Source organism: Ambystoma mexicanum, chromosome 9 (genome assembly GCF_040938575.1).
Source record: "Ambystoma mexicanum isolate Mex_15411 chromosome 9, UKY_AmexF1_1, whole genome shotgun sequence".
Lineage (NCBI taxonomy): Eukaryota > Metazoa > Chordata > Amphibia > Caudata > Ambystomatidae > Ambystoma > Ambystoma mexicanum.
The window spans coordinates 1,534,743,425-1,534,760,609 of record NC_090931.1 but is presented as its reverse complement, the minus strand read 5'-3'; the positions used below and the strand labels follow the sequence as shown (position 1 = coordinate 1,534,760,609).

General features: G+C 47.5%; 1 protein-coding gene across 1 annotated transcript in view; it reads right to left on the bottom strand.

Moving 5' to 3' along the window:
- Positions 1–17,185, bottom strand: part of LOC138489460 (zinc finger protein 135-like) — a 73,741-nt gene that overhangs the window by 20,934 nt on the left and 35,622 nt on the right. The window lies entirely within an intron of this gene.

Here is a 17,185-nt window from a genome sequence, read left to right as displayed (position 1 = left end):
CTGTACAATTGTGCATTACTGATCCTTCAGACTCACTAAAAGGGTTATTTTAAGTCTTTGAATTGTAGCCTGGTGTTGAGTTCACACAGTGTACCCTCACGGTCAGTAGGTCTAGTTGAGCTCAATTCATCTTCAGATGTCTCACCTATGATAAATCACTGCTACTTGCTGTGATGAATCTGATGAGGCCATCACTCTTTTCCCGGAGGTAGCCTCTCCTCGTGTGGCATGGGGATGGTAGCGGCTACCTGATACAGACCCTTTGGGTGGCTATATAAGGGAGGACCACATGGGGCGGAGGCAACCCTTAGGAGGATGACCCGGCATCATCAGATGAAAACACATATCCATCTTTCCCTTTCAGGGATATCCCCTCCATTGCTTATGCCTTTATGACATACTGCGAGAGTGCCCTTTAATCACTCAAAACTGTAAGGAACTCATGGGGGCAACAGTAAAGACAGCTCAAGGGTGTTTATTAAACTGTATAGGTAGGTTAGGAAAACACCTAATCCAAACCTAAAACTAAGATGGGAGCAAGCTACGACCATCAAATAATAATACCACCATTCAAGTCAGTCTAGTCAAATCAAAAGGGCCTATACTAAAAAACCTATTGCCAATCCTTACCGCTATGCTACAAGAAAATGTGGGATAATGTTCACAAGAAAAGAAAGAAGTGATAAGTCGGGATGGTATGGCTGGGTCTCCCTTCTGCACGTTTTAGCACGGGACAAGGCGGGACTCTTGAGCACAGCACACTCCTGGGCCTCGCCAGCAACAGATTACAGTTTGTTTCCAAAATATCAGGGCCTTTTATGGGCAAGTCTCTTTCACACAGTTTCTTGTCTCAGAGGCCCTGATGTGTCAACTATTACAATGAAAGTTCCTTCATTAAATCTTTACTGTGCGATTACTCTTCACCTTAGGATCCCTCCTCTGCCAGGCTCCGATCCTTCATGCAATGTGGGCCTCCCTCTGTCAGATTCACTACGGCCTTTCAATCAAGTTATCTCGAGCTTGAAATAATCAAGAGTCTTCATATCTTTTATGCAACCATTCACTGTGGACAACCCACAGACGGGTTCACTCTTGTCGACACAATGTTCATGGGTGTATTACTCTTCAACCCAATTCGCAGGCACCCCAGTGGAGTGCTACCTCTTGGGCTATAAAGAACTTTGATTGTCTTGTTGATCTGTTATATTGAAGAGGAACCGGGGGGGGGCGGAGGGGGGAGGGAGACATTCCCTGGAACCATGAACACTATCCATTGAGAACTTTTCTGTTGGAGTTACATCGGTCTTCTGAAATTGATGCACCTTCAAGGCCAAAGACATTACCCTTTGCACCCTAGAGTTACTTTTAGAACGTGAGGGCTAGAATAGGATTTCAGACACAGGACATTTTGCTTTGGGCATCTTGACACAGGACAGACCCTTAATTTTTGGTTGAGGTAGGGAAATCCCTCCTAGAGTAGGGACAGTAAGGCATTTTCCAACCCCTTTATTATTTTGAATAAAAGTGTGTAACCAAAATCATATGTTCTGTGTCCGTGTCTCATTCCTGACTTCTCACATTGCCCAATTGTGTCCTCTTTGGATTTATAAATCATAGGCCTCTTCATGCAAACAACTGAATCATCATTGAGAGGCACATTTTCTCCTATATCTGTATTGTTTTTAAGGTTTAGGTCGAATTGACTGGAAAAAAAAAAAAAAGGTTGAAACGACCAAAAGTTCTAAAAATGCTACCACCAAAGGATCGAACACCAAAAGTTCGATCCTTTGGTGGTAGCACTGAAAAATAACAGAGGCTGCGGGGTTGTCACCCGCACTGCCCTGCTCACTATACTTTATGGTATAGTGAGAGGGGGGGGTGCGGGGGACACCCCCGCAGCCGTCCGTTTAAAATAAAAAAGAAAAGGACCCTGCAACGCCTGTTCCCGATCACGGAAATGAAAGGGAACTGGCGCTGCAGGAACCAGCTTGAAGATGAAGGTAAGTGGGTTTGTTTATGTTGGTGGTGTGGGTGGGGGTGTGGGTGGAGGGGGTGTTACGGGTGTGTTGTGTGTGTGTGTGAGAGAGAATGTGTGTTTTCACAAATTATCGGGGCTGAAATGTCCGAAAACAAAGTGTTCAAACTTTTGGTCATTCGAGCACTTTGTTTTCAGATATTTCAGCCGCGATAATTTTGCCTTCGGTAAAATCACTTGGATTCGTTTTTAAGGCATTAAACAGAAGTTATAACATTTATACAGTGTATAGTTTTAAACGCTTATACACACACACACATCAGCAAATAAAAAGGTTCTATTGTTTATGGATAATAGCTTCCAACTATCCTGGCCTTGTCAAAGAGTGTCAAACATCCCTCTCAGCTGTGGGTGGGAGGCCTACCAGCGAGGAATCCAGAGCCAGCCCTATTCCTGTGGTGGATGGTGGCAGTAGAAGAGGAACCCATTTCTGCCACTGACTTGTGCCAGAGTGTGGCTTTGCAGATTCACATCTCCACCCTTGCCTCTTGCTACATATTCTGGCCACTTATTTTCTATTTGCAGAAACATCCAAACTACAGAAGGGAGAGAACGGGGAAACTAACAAAGATAGTCTCTGGACCACATATGCCAAAATATTGGAAAAGAGCCCTGCAAACAGCACTGTGGAGAACCGATTGCAGGCCCTGGTTTAAGTTTAGTAACTAATCCTTATTATATACCTTTAAATAATGTTGTAAATAACAAATCTAAGTGTAGAAGTGAAATTCACAAACGTAAGTCCCATAATCCTCCAAGTACTGGGACGAGGAAGATGGCCGAAGAGGTGCAATATTATAGGAGTGGTCTGATCGTTAAAGTAAATGAGCCACACCTGAGGGAGAGTCAGAGACTTAAAAGACCCCCTCAGGTGCAGGTCATAAGAAAAGGAGAGAGGAGCAGCAGGAAGCAGAAGCAGCCTTGTTTATGCAGACAGCCCAAGCAGAAGCTAGAGGAGCAAGAGGACGACGGGACGACGGGACCTTTGCGTGGCAGAGAGCAACTGTCTGTCCCGAGAGGGCCTGTACCGCTCAAATCCTGAAGTGCAGAGGTTGCGTAGCAAGAAGCGTTCAAGAGGGAAGCTTGCACTCTGGCGACCTAATCTGCAGAGGCGGCACAGCAGGAAGTGAAGCCGAGGGAAGTTGTCCCTTCCAAGAGGCCATCTCAGGTGGCTGGCATGCAACCGAGAGCCTCAAGGCTGTATCTGGTGGCTGGCGTGCACCAGAGAAACTCAGGAGCGACGAGGGCTCCAGTCGCCGGTTGTGCATTGCGGCGGCAGACTGAAAGAAGAGGTTTGCCAAATCGTTAGAAGTCACAAGAAGATAAATCCTGAAAGCAGCGAGAGGAAGAGAAGAGTGCAATGCAGGTGGTCAGTCAGTGAAAGTCACCCTGCCTGTGAATGAAAGTGACTTGAAAGCACATTTGAATCTCGTGCTACTGAAAATAAGCAAAAGCAGGGAAAGCGAGCAAACATTTCAAAGTAATTTTAAATAAGAAAGAAATAAAAAGCAGCAAAACCACATTATATGAAAAACAAAGACTAATACTACAAGTGTGAGTTTTCAATGAAAACACCAACATTATAAAGGGGCAACATTGTTAATAGTGAACACATAAAAGCATTGCACGAGCCAAGACTGAGCCAAACCAAGGCAGTTACAATCTAGCAGACATTGCCTACAATGGCAGGGGAGTATTGGAAGATTCATAAACAGTGACACTTATTGCTCAACGTTCAACAACCTGTGGAAAAAGTTGGTATAAACTCACATTATGCAAGTCAAGGGAAGAGAATTTAAATACCCTATTCCGATCAGTCATTGGTTACTTGTATAGCAGGGAAACAAGAGTGGTACAAAGCCTGCCCTTCTGGGAAAACAGATGCAGCGGGAGAGGAGCATTACTTTCAGTAGAGTGTCAAAGAGCACATTTGTTGGGAGTTTTGAAGCTGCAATTTGTTGAACAATATGAGGTTGTGGTGATCCATTTATGATATGATAGGATAGGATAGGTTATTTATAACATGCATAATACCCACAGGTTTCTAAGCGCGGACCCAGGGATCGAACCTGTGTTGCTCAGTATCGTCTTGCTTCCAAGGCAAGTATGTTGCCCCTGAGCTATCCTCTCTTGGGGTTATCAAGTGATATTAACCCCAAAAGCACCTGTGGTTGTGAAATGCTGTTCGGGCAGGGGAGCATACCTGGACTGCAAATTGTTGAAGGAGTAGTCTTGGCATGGGAGTGAATCAGGTGGAAGTTGAAGACGTGCTTAAAAGGGGTCCTGACAAATATAATTAATGTTGAATGCGATGCTAAAGGCATTTGTGGCAAATCATCCTGACTAAGACAATTATTGTTGCTATTGATGAACTGAAGAATTGTTCAAGGAAGTGAAAGCATCTTCCATTTACTGAGTTGAACTTTCTGTTGACAAATTGAAGTTATACCAAATTGAGTTGGAGCTTTCTGTTGACAAGGTGAAGCTACATCACACAGAGTTGGCACTTTCTATTGACTAGTTGAAGTGGAAACGAACTGTGGTTGAACATTGTTCCAAATCAGGATTTCCTCTTTTTCTTTTCTTGAACTGTGAAACAGAATCACGTTTGAACTTGGGGAAGGGAAATCGCCCAGGTTACAAAGAGACTGCAATGACATTACAATTCATTCATTATTGTTGGTTTATAATTGCCATGTATGTCCTTGTTTATTTGTTTAATGTATAAGTGTGAGGGACAGATATTCTTTCATTTATCTTAAGTAGGGAAATATTCGTCAGGGTTGCGAGAAGTAAGGGGTTCATCCAACCTAATCTTATAATAAAATGGCATTTGTTGAGAAATCTTCACAAAGTTGTCTGCCTCACATTTCAAACCCCCTCACAGATGCCAGTCGTGCACTCCTACAGGGTGGAGTCCTGTTTTGCTGGACCAACAGAAACCACTGGCAGTCTCGTACCTGCACACAGCAACCCACTGGACCACCAGAAACAAAGGAACTAGAGACCATTTCCCAAACTTACCAAAATGATCCAGGAAATCAAACCCTGAAACACAAACTGCCCACATGTACGCAGAGAAAGTGGGCAGGGCTCATCTCCCTTTTCAAGACTCTTCCTGCAAATACAAGCCCGGGAAGGGGAAGAAATGGCCAGGTTGGTTAGGGAGAATCGGCCAATCCTCACAGAGGGAGACGTTTTCAAATGATTATTATTAGGGTATTTATTGAGGATGGACCTGGCTTCGGGAAGCAACAGAGCGCTTTACAATCATAGGGGGCAGAACAAGGTGCAGGGAGCTAACACGGGAGGGCGGCCAGCGTGATGGCAAGGGATCTACAAGCAATCAGGTGAGGAAACAGTGGATGCAGATCGAGAGTATGTGGACCTTGGTGTTAAGGAGGTGCCAGTCATTGAAGAGGAGGGTCGTGAGCTCCTTCCGGAACTGCAAAAGCGAGGGGGCAAGTCTGATGCTGAACAGGAGGTGGTTCCAGATTCTTGGGGCGTAGACAGACAGGGAGTGTGGGTGTATCGAGTGAGGTCAGAGGTGGAGGTGCACAGTGACCAAGAGACCCGAAGAAGGAAATTAGGAGCAGTGGCTTTTCGGGAATAGTTGTAGAGCAGGTGAAGCAGTGATTTAGGAGCGTTAGTGTTCTGTAGTGTGTGCGTTTTAAGGGGTCAAAATTAGGATTTGTTGACCAGGAGCAAAAAGAGGCTCTGTGGTATCAGGCATCTCCCTTTAGGCAGGAAATACCGGTAGGGAAAGCAGGAATCAGCCCATAAACTGCAGCAAATGTAACATGAGCACAAGAAGCCCACTTTAAATTGTTGTCCATTTGCATATTATACAATATGCTTTAAATGTCCCTTAGCATGTGCTTTATTCTCAGGCATGTCCTCCTTTCTCCTGTAAATACATTCCCAAAACTACACAGTTCATCATCACATTGCTTGGTGTGTTTGGCACCACTTGTCTGAGGAGTCAAGTGTAGCTCCTGGTAGTGGTTGATGCCAAGCTAACCAGGCTCCCCTTGGCTATAACCACAAGCTAATTAGCTCCCCAACTCCTGAGAATTTCAGACCCTGGTATTTGTGAGACTTGTGTATAGAGAGGGCAGTGTAATGTGAGACTGTAAGAAGCCTGATATGGGGCAAAAGGGGGGCGACTGAGTATTAGTGAGGGTGACGGCAGGGTAGCAGTGGGGGCGGCAAGAGGGTAGCCATGGTGGTCCGCGACAGGGTAGCAGTGAGGGGAGGTGGTGTGGTAGTCGGGGAGGTGGAGTAGTAGTTCGGGAGGAGTAGAAGTGGGAGAAACATCAAACAGGTGGAGGTAGGAGGCGGGAGGAGTGAAACATCTATGCGGCAGAGGATTGGCGGGTTTAGTCGGGGGAGGAGGAGAATTAGAGTAGAAGAGAAGGGGGACCATGGGCGTGACTGAAATCAGTTGAATCACTAGCCCAATCCCAATAAAAACATTAACCTTTGGTGAGAGTAAGGATAGTAGGGATAGTTAGGAAGTCCCTGGTGGAAGTCAGTGAGTCTGCAATTAGGGAGTCCTACTTGGTTCGAGACAGACCATAGACAATAGGGGGTCATCATTCAGTAGCATTAACGGACGTTACAGACGCCTGGGTTAGGTAGGAGGGTTATAGCAAGACGAGGGGACAGGAAACCCTTGCACTGCCCTGGATACTCAGCGTTTTCTGCACCATCTGCAACAGTTGTAAGGAAGGTATGGTATCAAACAGTGAAGACAGACAAGTGATCACAGTTCAAGGGTGTTTATTGAACTTCAATGGGTTTATTGATTTTTTTTTACCTGGAGAGAGTGAGACCCTTTTTTTCCCCCCACTCCCTCGTGTATTTTACTGTGATTTTAACTCTATGTTTCTTTTGGCTGTGGAGTCTGACAAACTCCATAGGCATCATCTTTTACATTGTGTCACACAGCACCTTTGGTGCAGTGGCACAGTCTCTCAAAGTGAAATTGACTTTACTTACATTTGTAACTTTCTAGACCCAGTACACACCATCTTACCATAGGGTGCTGGAGGGGTTACCTAGTATCCCCTATGTCGAGCTTTTCATGTAACATTTTTATGTTACACTTTCCTCACTGAATGGCTGGTGGCAGTGGTTTACTTTTTACTACCATTATGGGATTTTACCACAGGCTGCGTTCACAGCCAATGTAAAGCACCCATGGGTGCCATTTCTGCCAAAATGGCCCCGGTCTTCTTTTTTCGCCATTTCTTCGTGGAAAGGTCCTTCTTGAGATTTACTCTGCACGCCAAACCCAGTTTGGTCACTTTATTCCTTTTGTCTTTGGCGAACTTCACAAGTGAAACCCGCCTCTGCCTCCAGGGTGTCTGGGATGGGCAGGAAGTGAGAGAGGTGCCCGAAACTCCCTGTACTTAGTCTCCTAGGAGACCTAAATGCACTCTGTGATGATTGGCCGGCTGACTGTCCGGCAAGGACAGCCACCCTGCTGGGTGACTGACAGCTAGGCTGGAATGAATGGGAGAGAACTGAATAAAAGGTGAGAATTTTGACTTGGAAGGCAGAGTCGACCACTGGACCAAGGAACCGAAGAAGAACTTGAAGTGGACGCCTGCTGCAACTCCTGGACCATTTGGTCTGCCCCATGAAGCTCTGCTGCAGTGCTGAAACGCCACGTTTGCATCGACAGAGAAGCCCCTGCAAGGACGACTTCTCCCCTTGAGTTGGTGGGACCAATCAACACCAAAGTAAGCCACCTGGACATTCTCTCAGAGCTGGTTGCATTTCCACAGAGTTGCTGCTGGAAACCAAAATGCCGGGGAGATGAACACCAGTTTGTGTGAGTTGCTTTTAAGTTGGCCAAGAGCTCCAGGAAGATCCTCCGGACTCCCAGGAAGCAGAACTGACCGAGCAGGGGGATGTGAAAGTATTTGCCTGCTTAAGAATATTTGTGATCTCTTGTATGTTCTAATAACCTTTCCCTTTGACTTACTCTTAAATAATTCTGAATGTCAACAGTAATACATTAATGTCAACAGCACCCTAGCTACTGAGGTCACCTGTGGTTGTAGGCCCTGCTGTATGCGATCCCTAATGGGCATTTACTGATTTAGAAATCAAGAAAGTGTAAAACTTTGATGTATATTTGTGTGGTGTTTTGCAGTGCTCCCTTCTGAAGAAGGCTTACATTAACTGACTGGTAAATAAATTAATAATTGTTTTATCAAGAAACCCTGTGTGTAAGTGTTTACTTGAATACTTGTCACTGTGAACCTCTGTGTAACTCCCCTACAGCTCACATTGACCGCTCGAGATATACCTGGCTACTCGTTCACACTACCAACCTGTGTAGGACCGACTTCTACCAAAGGTTGTGTTGCCACTGCCAGGAGGTCAGGGTTGTTGTAGTGCACCCAAAGGGTACGGCATACAATCTTGCCTAACACACTGGTTTACTCTTCTACCAAGGACTGTATGCATCCTTGGGATATGTCCTTCTGATGTGGGTGCCAGACCCCTTTCTCTAGATTATTCCCAATGTTCTCAGCCCTGGTTTACTTCTGCCAAGGTCTGTGTGTATCCCTTCTGTCTGCCATGGTGCGTGTGTATCCCTTCTGTCTGCCATGGTGCGTGTGTATCCCTTCTGTCTGCCATTGTGCGTGTGTATCCCTTCTGTCTGCCATTGTGCGTGTGTATCCCTTCTGTCTGCCATTGTGCGTGTGTATCCCTTCTGTCTGCCATGGTGCGTGTGTATCCCTTCTGTCTGCCATGGTGCGTGTGTATCCCTTCTGTCTGCCAAGGTCTGTGTGTATCCCTTCTGTCTGCCAAGGTCTGTGTGTATCCCTTCTGTCTGCCAAGGTCTGTGTGTATCCCTTCTGTCTGCCAAGGTCTGTGTGTATCCCTTCTGTCTGCCAAGGTCTGTGTGTATCCCTTCTGTCTGCCAAGGTCTGTGTGTATCCCTTCTGTCTGCCGGTCTTTCTCTAGATTATACCCAATGTGCTCTTGCTTTGGCTCCACTTCTGCCCACAGCCCTGGTTTACTCTTCTACTAAGGTTATGAGTATGTCTGCCTATCGGGAAATGCTCTTCTGATGTTGGGCCCAGACCCCTTTCTCCATCGTCCTTTCCTGGTGTGTATTTCTCCTTTACTTTGTTTCCTGTCCCACACGCTCTCTGGATCTCCTGAACTGCCTGACTAGCCACCCCGATACCCAGAGGGCCTTGGCTGCCTGTATCCAATGGTTTGCGGGTCTCCCAAGGGATTTGCCGGTCTTTCGGTAGCAGCGGGACCTCTCCCAGTCACTCACGGGCTTCCCCTGCAGCCTGCTGGTGCTTTGTGGACAGCGCAGCAACTAGGTTCCCAGCAAGTAGGTTTTCTCCTCTCCGGTTCGCTTCCCACTTCCTGTGCCTTCGGTGGGTCTACTTCACTGCGGGACACCGTCTGCTTCTGTTCCCCGTGTGTCTGCGTTGCTCCTGCCACACACTCGGTCCGCATCGAGCAGAGAAGGTAGACGCAATTGTTCCGTTTCCTCCCTGTCTTTTATTGACAGCTGGACAATCGGGTTACTGCAAAAGCTAGAGCGTATGCCGGCTTTTAGGTTGGTGATCCAAATTACTCGTTGCCTATTCCTGGTCCCAGTGGTTTCTATCTGAGATGTCTTGCAAAGCACATGGGGACATTAGGTATTGGGGAATGGAAGGGTCTTTGAGGGACGGTGGGTGGCTTAAGGGGATACCGCGTTCTACCAGGTTCACCACTGCTCTCGATGGGGTCCCTCCTCCCCATGAGATCCTCCCGCTGAGCACCACCTCAGGAGAAATCTTAGGTAGCCGCCTCAACTCCCTGACCTGATGCGAAGGGACTCCCCCATCTGAAGCGGTGACGAGAACCCAGGATTCGTCACATTGCTTTTAAAGCTCGATGTTCTGACAATTAGTGAGCAAAGGTGTAGTCCTGATTTAGATGTATAAAAGGAAGTTCATTCGGCATACTGGGAAGAGAAGGGGGGGGGGCTAGGAGTGCCATGAAAAATGAGCAAGCCTGCTGTTCATATCTGCTTCCCTGCAGTTATCATTGGTGACTTGGGGCACCTAAGCTCTTACAATCAAGAAGGAAATGTGGGTGGGTCCACTGAAATGTCGCCTTTGAAGGTAGGTATGGCCTGTGGCTCCTGTAGTCCATTTCTTGCTGGCTTCCACGCACATAAGGCAGGGTGCTTGCTGTGTCCTCTCTCCGGGCGAAGGTCTTGTGGGGCCTTGGCGATTCGGTGCTCAAACTTGCCAGTTTCTCCTGTTGATGCAGTCTTCCTCTCAGTGCAGTGATGACAGCGCATTGGGCTGTGCAGGCTCCCAAACTGGACTGGCCACTCAAGTCAAGAGGGCCACCCCCTGCACCATTTTCCATTAAAGGCTTTGCTTGTGTTGGTTCCAGATGAGCAGAAAATTGCAATAAACATCCAGCCCATGTAATGGACATGACCAGAGAGTCTCAGCGCTTTACGTCCATGTCCACTCTCCTTGTTCCAGTACTTAATTCATGAGGCCCCTGCCTCCGACACAAGACCTTCTATTTCTTTTATTTCCTATAACTCCTCCCCTTAACCCACAGCATCCAGTTAAATTTTTCCTGCCTCCGGCAGGTAGGCCTGTTCCCGGAGCGGGGCTCTGGGGAGCTACAGTTACTGGCAACCCTGATGGGTCTGTGTGGCGGGGCCTCCGTTTCCTCCAGGTGCAGTGTGCTCCTGAGCCCCCTACGGGGCTTGGAGGCATCAATGCCTGGGTCCTGCAGGGCCTCGGGCTGCGGTAAGGTGATGGGGGTGTTGGACCCATGTATGCCCCTGGGTGGTGGGGGGGGGGGAGGGGTATGCGGGGGCAGAGTGAGGAATATTTGCACACCTTTTCCGTTGCGGTAGGCCCCGCGGGACTCAGCATTCCGTTTGTTGCAGCATAACGGTTGTTTGGTGATGCTTGCGGGGGTTACTGCTCCAGAGGACAGGGAGAGTTTTTCGTGTTTATGTTTCTCTGTGTCTTGAGGGGGGACGCTGAATTTAACGGCCCGGTCCCATGAGGGTGGATTGTTCGTTTCCCCTGTTGATGGGTTTTCTCCTGGTCTGCAGTCAATGTTTTTGGTGGATCCCGATAACTCACAGGTGGCATGTGGGTCCCCCTGCTACAACATGTAGGGTTCAGGCCACCTTTCAGGCATGAGAAAGTAAAATGGCTGATTGAGGTGCAAGTAAATATTTTAAACTCGGCTAGTGATGTGCCCGTTTGCCATTACTACACTCCTTGGACCCATACTAACGTTCCCCTGACCCAAGCAGCAAGATCTACCGTGTCAGGCGGAGGAGAAGACACTGCTGATAAAGTAAGGAGAGGTAGGTGCAGTGTTGATAAAGACATGAAGGGAGTTGACACGTATCTCACAGACACAACACAAGTAACAAACATGTGTTAAAAGCACATTTTCAAAGTTGGTAGGGACACCACCCGGGAGAGCTGCTATGCCTGTTCTTTAATCCCCTACTCCATGAATGCCTCCAGAACCTTTGCTGCAACAGAGATACCAATAGCAAGTGCACAATGTCGGATGTACCTCGCGATGTACCTGACACAAAGACTCCAAGGGAGGACAGCAACATTGAGGTGGATGTCCAAGGGGACCTTCCCATATGAAGAGAATTACATCAAGACACTAGATATGATGAACAATTACTGACAACTCCATGAAGGGCTGCAATACATAAGGATGGACTCGAAAAGGGAGACACCAAGATGATATGATAGTTTATTTATATAGCACCTATACACAATGTGTTTCAAGGCGCTTCACGACTGTTAGACAGAATTATATGCGGTACCCTTTGGGAACACTACACACAATTAAGACTACAAGTGACAGTACAATTTCACCTTTGGTACAAGCCTGTACTACACAGTTATAGTGGTAGCGGTGGCGCAGCAGCCAGACTTATCTCAAGAGTAAGTGAGCAGTACAAATAGTTACACAAAGAACAGCAATTACTATGATTCAGGCAAACACGGACTCAAGGTTTCTAAGTAAAAGAATATATATATATATTTATTGACGCAACAGTTGTATAACATTTCGCTATTCGTAGCAAGTTAAAAATCGCAATGATAAATACACCACACCACTTCCCTTAAATTCCAGACAAGTTAAGCTCACAAAATGAAGTGAGAGCAAAATGGCACTCTAGCAATTTAAAGTGAGGGAAAGACAAAGTTATTAGAGATTAGGCAACACCAACAGGCAAGTACTCTGAGCAATTTGAACAAGAGAGACTACAGTGAAAAGATCAGCTAGAAAAGGCTTAAGGCCAAAGTCAATGGGTCAAAAGTCTTTTGCTCAAGATCACACAGTTCAGGGTAGTTTGCGGTAAAGTTCATGGCACAGATTCCGGACGAGGTTGGTTGGTAGAAAAGTTAGTTTAAAGACAAGAGAAGGACAAGCCCTCAGCTTGGAGAAAGATTTCAAACAGTTTCACCGCGGCTGAGCGGAACGCACAACTGGATTTGCACAGTACCTTAAAACGGAGAGGGAGCTGTAGCTGGGGCGGACGTTCCTGGTGGTTCCTGCAGGCTCACGGTTCCTGAAGCGACTGTCGGACTGATCAGAAGTAGGAAGACTGGAGGGTCCTGCGCCACCCAGGGAAGAAGCCAGCAGCAGAGCAAAACAACGAATAAAAGGTGCGCTCCTTAAAACCCAAGCAGGGTCCGACCTTCCTGGCTATCCGGCCCACTGTAGCTCTGTGAAGCAAATCCAACCAGAGGAGGGGCTCTGGCTTGTAGTTTGGGCGAACTGGTTGGTCCCACCTCTCAAGGGAAGAAGTTTCCTGGAGGATCTTCTCCGTCGTCGGATTTGGAGATTCAGACCTGCAGCAGGGCTTCACTGGGCGGTTCAGTCGGTGTAGGGGTCCTCGGTGGTTCTTTCATTCCAGTGGCGACTCTGTCTTTCCAGTCCCAGTGCAGTTTTTCCCCCATTCATACAGCCTGGCTGTCAATCACACAGCAGGGTGGCTGGCCTGCAAGGCCAGTCCCCTTAGCCAATTAGACAAGAGTGCGACTTGGGTGGCTAAGGCAGGGGTCCGAAGATCCCTCCCTCACATCCTGCCCTCTAGACTATCAGGCACCTTAAGGAGGGCTTCTGTGCAGCAGCCCGCGAAAAGACAGCGAACAAAGGAATCATCCCCGGTTTGGCATGCAGAAATAAAACACGAGAAAGACTTTAACAAAAAGAAAAGGCGAATAAACCCAGCCGGAACCAAAATAAAATGTATTTGGTCAAGCGGGTTTATGTTCGAGGCTAATATAATAGCCTGGAACAATACCACATTTATAGAATATAATCGCGGTAGGAAAGTTAGGGTAGATACCACTGCCACCAGCCAAGTCTTAATGTTAAGGGAGCGAAACAAGGCTACAAGAGGCAGACAAAAAGGGATAAGAGTTAACCCTTTCCAATACTCCATGTAAGATGGGGTGTACTGGGTCTGTGGTTTAAAGGGGCTATATAAAGTTAATGGCAACTTTACCTGTTTCTGGGGGACAGTAGTCAGCCCCAGAAAAATGGAGTCAGTGTGAAGTCTCAAAGACAACCCTGTGTCACTGCACTGACGGTGCAGTGTAACACACACAAAAAGTGGTGCACATGGAGTAGGTGAGGCTCCAGTGCCCAAGATCACACAAACAGTGAAAATACACACAGCAAAACACATGTAAGAGTGGGGGAAAAGGCTCGCTCTTACCTGGGGGAAAAAACAATAGAAATCCAGCAAAGCTGCTGGGGAACTCTTTAGGCAAGGGAAATCAGCCATTTATGAGAATACTCCCCAACAACGACAAGGGAGGGAACAAGGGAAAATACAAAACATTGTTACAGGCCATGAACAACAAGAATTTGAAAATAACTATCATACTCGGCCTAGCGACATTTCAGATAGTGCAAGTGCTAAGACAAAAATAGGAAGGAAATGGGAAACAGACAGGCAACTACCGTACTAGACCTAACAACATTTCTGGTAGAGCCGGAGAATTACACAGGGCGAGGGAGAGGGGAGGAGAACCAAAAAAAAGGCAGCTATCGTACTCTGCCTGATGACATTTCAGATAGTGCTGGAAGGGGAGGAGGGGGAGGAGGGCAATAACAGGTAAAGAGGGGGGAGGGACGATCAAATTTACTATCATACTAGGACAAGGGACCGTTCAGATAGAGTAAGTGCATAAAAAAAAGAAAGGGGAGGGGGAGATGGAGAGCAAGGGGGAAGGGAGAGGAGAAGAGAGCAGAGAATAAAACAGTGAAAAGAGCAGAGAAGCAAAGGGGAGAGCAAAAACAGATTGCAGAGGTCAGTGAGGCACAAAGTTTCAAGGGAACCAAACATGTGGGCAAGGAATTCACAAAGATAATGTGCACAGCAAGATTCAGGGCCACCCTCAGTGGGAGATCCAGGGAAGGCCCAGCATGAGACTTGGGGGGGGGTGAGGCCCCAAGGTCAATCCAAGCGTTGGCAAAAGACATTAATGGTGAACCCTTTGTGAATCAACACAACTTCAGCAATGAAAAGGGGGGGGGGTCCAGAAAGGGGCGGAGGGGGGGCATACACACGCATCACGGAGGGACAGAGAGGGGTGGGGGCATACACGCATCACGGGGGTACAGAGAGGGGTGGGGGGGGATCAGAGAGGGGTGGGGGATACACACACATCACGGGGGGGGACGGTGGGGTGGCGGCGTACCGCACATGGACAGGTGCAGACAGAGCTTTTGTTGTGGGCCTTAGTGGTCTGGTGCCAGCTCCCGCCTCCCTTTTGCCCCGATTGGCCTATTTAGGCCAGGCAACCAATGGGAGAGCGAGTCAGGGCCTGGCCACAGAGAAGGAACCAACAGTTGAAGCACGCAGAAGATGGGTGCTTTGTTGAACAAAAGCGAGAAACCCAGCAAATGGGTTTTATCCAGGTGTAAAATGTCACTCCAGCAAACATTGTGCACCCCACAGCAAAATCAGATGATTATTCAAAATAATGCACAAAACCGATGACATCCATAAATGCCAGGCTTACCATGGCAGAGTGGAAGGGTCCGATGAGGCATTGTAGTCAGGGCGAAGGCTGCTGGAGCAGCAAGGCAGGCTCCCAACTATCACATTGAAAGACTTGCCATGTCCATGGACGAGAGTGAAGTAGGAGGAGAGCCAGGCTGCTGGGAGACACCGCAAATATTGATCTATGGACAAGTATATACTAACGATGGTAGGGAAAACGGAGTGGTGGGAAGCATGGCAATGACCTTAGCGAAGTCAGCAGTGAACAAGGTACAAGAAGAAAATGTCAAGTGCCTGAAAGAATGGGAACGGAGTGCAAAGTTGGTGACCTGGATGGAGAACGAAGCTGGACCAATGCCAATAATTCCCCTGAAGACACCAGCCTTGTGTTATCAGCACAACAGCGATGAAGAACTAGGAGAAAACGAAGGATGTAAAAGTATAGAAACAATCCCAGATAAGGCAGCAGGAATAGCAGTGCTGATGGATCACTATTAGGCTAAAGCATATGAGAAATTGCCACCTGACTGCGGGGAAATATGCTGCCTAGTACATGTCAACATGCCCTCACTAGCGGTACCCAGGAAGGACGTGAAGCTGACGACTTCCCAAAAATAACACGAGACGCAGAAAGAACTGAGCAGAATGAAAAGAGATGGGAATTGCTTCTCTGGGAAATCAGAAGCCACATTAGATGAGGTACCAGCATCACAAAGACTGTTCAGTAGAACACACATTTCTTTGCATCAACGATCCCTGGAATACAGACGTACACTAATGCCAAATGGTTACAAATCACTCGCTGGGAGTCGATAGTAACTATAAACTCAACAGTGAATGGGTTCAACGCCATAAAAGAAGAACTCAGCAATAAGATTGGTGGCGCTCCAAAATGGATACGTCCTGGATCTCCTCACAGTGATGAAAGGAGGAGTTTGCACAAAGAGAGGGAGTTCATGTTGCCCGTTCATACCTACAAACGATTAAGATAACAGAACACTAGCAGACGCAATAACACAATTATCCAAGATGTATGGAAAGATGGAGGACGAGGCACGGGGAACAGGGAAGGACAAAAGCTGGCTAGCAGATCTCTGGTCACGGATGCCATTTTAGATAGCAGATGGACTGAAGGTGATAGTTGGAGCTCTGGCATTAGGAGCAGCATCCCTCTGTGGGATCAAAATAAGTTTCGGAAGGTGCAAGAAAACAGATGAAGCAATAGGGATGCAAATTGTCATGGATATGAATATTGAAGGAACAATGGATGAAATTGTAAAAGAAAGAGACTAAGAGAAAAAAAATGTGTGACCTATTTCCGGCTGGAATAGAGGTGGACAATCCACTTAACCCAAGGAAGCATGAAGGGAAGTGGGCATGGTGCAAACCCGAAGGAGGATGGGCCTACATGTACTGGTACTGCAACTAACCCCACAGAACACAGGAACACTCGGGGGAACCAGCAGAGCCGGAACCCGCTGTTACGCTGGCCTGGTCTCTGCGGGGACGTCAGGCGCTGTTTGGCGATAGAAAATCTTCCACTGGTTCACTGGTCGGGATAGCTTACCTATGGATACTATGGGAAAGCACATACAGTAGAAACCAGACTACGGCTCAGGAAGTCACAGTAGGCCACAACGGTCTCAGAAAGCTGAGGCTAAGCTGAATACAGCTCGAACCAGAGAGCTGCCACGTGTAGAACAGGACCACTGCCAAGGTCCCGTTGTTGCAAATGACATTCGCTCTCCTGAACACTGGTGTGGCAGACCCGAATAATTCTCCTAAATTCAGACTAATTCAGACTAATTCAAAGCTTCAGAAACTCACAAACACAGTCTCTGGACATGTGGTCCAGCAGAGCTGACGACGAGCCTAGAATTGACGGCGGAGAAGAGCAGAGGTCTCAGGAGCCAGGCCGTGGCTGGCAACAAAGTTGTTACACGATGGGCTAGGAACACTCTTAGTCTTGGTGGTTCACATGCGGGTATAATGCAGACACATAGTTGCACATGTTACTTTCAACAGGTACACTACGAGCCGAGAACCAACTTGGGTCCCAGGCTGGGGCTAGCAGCTCGATCAAACACAAT